This window comes from Colobus angolensis, unplaced genomic scaffold (assembly GCF_000951035.1).
Source record: "Colobus angolensis palliatus isolate OR3802 unplaced genomic scaffold, Cang.pa_1.0 Scaffold258, whole genome shotgun sequence".
NCBI classification, from domain to species: Eukaryota; Metazoa; Chordata; class Mammalia; order Primates; family Cercopithecidae; genus Colobus; species Colobus angolensis.
This window is the reverse complement of record NW_012115799.1, coordinates 40,077-40,997: the sequence shown is the minus strand read 5'-3', so window position 1 is coordinate 40,997 and position 921 is coordinate 40,077.

Below are 921 nucleotides of genomic sequence, written 5' to 3'. Positions count from 1 at the left end.
AGAAAAAAGAAAAGTAATATACCTGTAAAATTGAAGCATTCTAACACTACAGAGTATAGATCTTATTTTTAAGTACATTGGAATAATATGCATATTAGGACACTATTATTCAAGATGTCTTTAATTTTCTTTCTCAAATTTCTACAATCTTCTGTGATCGTCTATCCAGAATTTTATCATTTAAGAACCTTCATCTTAGGCGTATACACTCCTGATGTTTCGGAATGTAAATTACTTCGGCACCGTGGAAAACAGGTGATTTCTTAAAGAACTTAAAACAGAACTGCTATTTGACCAGCAATCTCATTACTGGATATATACCCAAAAGAATATAAATCATTCTACAATAAAGACAAATGCATGTGTATGTTCATCGCAGCACTATTCACAACAGCAAACACACTGAATCAACCTAAATAGCAATTTTTTAGGCAACAGTAGACTGGATAAAGAAAATGTAGTACATATACAGTATGAAATGCTACACAGCCACAGAAAAGAACAAGATCATGTCCTGTGCAACAACATGGATGGAATTGGAGGCCATTATCCTAAACAAGCTAACACAGGAACAGAAAACCAAACACCACGTTCTCACTTATAAGTGAGAGCTAAACACTGAATACACATGCACCCAAAGAAAGTAACAGACAGCAGGGCCTACTTGAGGGTAGAGGGTAGGAGGAGGGTGAGGATTCAAAAAGTACCTACTGGGTACTAAGCTTATTACTTGGTTGATGAAATAATAACCCCTGTGACACACAGTTTATCTATAGAACCAACCTGTGCATGTTTCCTTGAAACTAAAACTTTTTAAAGAAAAAACCTGGACCGGGCGCGGTGGCTCAAGCCTGTAATCCCAGCACTTTGGGAGGCCGAGACGGGCGGATCACGAGGTCAGGAGATCGAGACCATCCTGGC